The sequence below is a fragment of the Monodelphis domestica genome, chromosome 5 (genome assembly GCF_027887165.1).
Source record: "Monodelphis domestica isolate mMonDom1 chromosome 5, mMonDom1.pri, whole genome shotgun sequence".
Lineage (NCBI taxonomy): Eukaryota > Metazoa > Chordata > Mammalia > Didelphimorphia > Didelphidae > Monodelphis > Monodelphis domestica.
Window position 1 is genome coordinate 307,326,992 of NC_077231.1, and position 2,766 is coordinate 307,329,757.

Genomic DNA, 2,766 nt, shown 5'->3' on the forward strand with positions numbered 1-2,766 from the left:
GCTAGGAATATATATATATATATATATATATATATATATATGCATATTTATCTGTGTCTAATATGGATCTATTCCAGTATCTTTGCCAAGAAAACCCCAAATGAGGTTACAAGGCATTGGACATGACTGAAAAAGAACTCATCAACCACAGCATTCATCACCCATGTACATCACAAGGCTATCAAAAGGCAGGCAGACTCCTTCTTAATCAAGGAATAGAAGAGTAGCTAAAAGGAACCAGGCTTCCTTGAGCCTGTCAGACCTAGGTTAAAGAGACCAAGTTAGAGTGGAGTCTCATTTCATTATCACAGGAGGAGGATCTTCAAAGGAAGGAGCTCCTCCTTCAGGGCTTAGGACTCTAATGAGAGAAATGCTGACATGGCTGAATTTCTTGAATTGTGAAGGCTGATCCTAGGCAAAATTGTTGAGTACATAAAATTTGCCTTCCCTAATATTCTACTATTCACTTTCTAGGAACTGAAAAAAATCTTTTAGTTGCTTTTGAAACTCCCAGGCTCTCTCTATCCCACTCCCCCGTAGGCAAGAACAGTTAAGCAAAAGAAACCAAAAACCCAAACCAACATGCTCTGTTTGGCAGTGAGTGTATGGCTCATTCTGTACCTGTAGCCCGCCACTTCTCTGGCTCAGAGGAGGGAGGTCCATTTCATCAGCAGTCCTCTGCATTCCGCTGATGTGGCTGCCTCTTGGTTCTGTTTTCTTTTATGTTATTGCATGATTTGCCTATATTGCTGTCTTGGTTCTGCTGACTTTACAGTGCCTGATTTATACAAATCTTTTCATGTTTCTCTGAATTCTTCAGTCATCATTTCTCATTGCACATTAATATTCCACTGCATTTCTATACCATAGTTTTGGTCAGCCATTCCCCAGACAATGACTTATTTTTCCAGGTTTTTGCTACTATAAAAAGTGTTCTTATAAATGTTTGGGGCAGCCTTTCCCTTTTCTCTTGTTAATCCATCAACCACTCATTTCAATGAGCACTTCTTTACTATATTCCAGACACTGTCAAAAGTTACCTCTGCTGTGTCCCATTGTCTCACATACTCTTCAGTTTACTAGCTAATAAATCTAGTGAATTAATGAAATACTATGTACACAGGTACAAGCATTTCAAGTTGTTACCTCACCCAGGCAATATAGTGTAGTATCCCTTCTGGGGTCCTATCCCAATTTGTACTCATACTCACAGCTTGGATTCCTATGGAGCAGCTACTATGTTTGGCTTTGTGACAAGGGAATCACTTTGAATTTTGAGGAATTTTGAGGTTTACAGCTTTCAGGGTAACTGGGTGGTTGCCCTGATGACTATATCTCACAAGCCCCCACCAGTGTACTTCCCACTAACAATCAGCCAGTATACTCAATTAGCACTTAGCAAAAGCACTTATTAAAATGGAATGGAAAGATCAGTAATTACTAAAGATCCTCCAGCCACAAATCTGGAGTGCATTCTCCCACAAATACACATGGGGTCCTTAGGAGGCATTGGCTTAGTCTTGGGCATAGTATGCCACAAAGCGAAGAGGCACAGGATACATGTGTAAGGATACAAAGGTAACTCATAACTCCTAGTCTTGAAGGGCTTAGAAGCTATCCCCTTTAGAGGGTCCTTATGAGTATCTCTGACAGACAGGCTACTTAACCACTTCACAAGTGAACTTAGTGGCTTCTCTGGGAAGGAAGGAAGCTTCCAGAGCCAGTAGGCAGCCTTCATCTTGAAGGCTGTTCTTGAATCTTGAATGTTTTCTTCATTGATTCTCTAGATCCTTTGTGCTGAAAATCAGGGGCAAGTATCCCTAGAGGAGAGCACATTTGATTTTAGGGAGGACTTTTTATACCAATTACTTTAAGTTTTGAGTCCATTCTCCAGAGGGACTTCATAGATGAAGAGGGGAGAGGGAGTCCAGGAGGATGTAGTATACTTCTGTCCTTGTTATACCTTCTTTGTCAATATCCCTCATTGTGATCTTCAAAGTGAAATTATTTTGGAGGAGCACCTTGGATAAGAGTTTTTGAGGGCTAAGACATTCAGCTCCTCTGGGTTGTTCCTTTGAGGGGAACAGTAGATAGCTACCTTCTGGGGACCCAACATGACAGTATAAATGTGAGTTGGAAGAGTATAAATATGTAAACCATTTTGTAGACCTTAAAGCACAATGTAAATGTTAGTGATTGTGTCTGATGCCTTTTGTTGGTGTGATAGCACTTCTCTTGGCCTCAATCTTTTCATCTGCAAAATGGAAACACTACTACTCACATTGCCTTCTACCTCTCACGATTTCTGTGGGGAAGTCACTTTAGAACCTTGGATGGCCATTGAAATGCTGGATATAATGGTGAAGCTGCCAATTCTGGGGAGGAAGGTGGTAGGGTAGGAGTGGAGTCTAAGCAGATAGCAATCTAAGGAACAGATACCCAAACTAAGTGATGCCTGATACCGTCATTTTGGCTATCAAGACAACAAAGCTCTGGGAAGCTTTTCATTGTAGGAAGCTTGAAAGGGCAGTGGGAGAGAGGAAGGAAGGGGGGAAGAATGAGAAAGATAAGCCATGAGAAAGAAAGAAAAGAAGAAGGAAGGCAAGAAGAAAAGGAGGAAGGAAGGGAGAGAAGAAAGAAATAAGGGAAGGAGATAGGAAAATAGAAAGAAGGAAGAGAGGGATAAAGGAGGGAGAAGAAAGAAAGGAAAGAAAAGAAATAAAGAAGGAAGGAAGAAATACGAAAGAGAGAATGAGAGAGAACTGA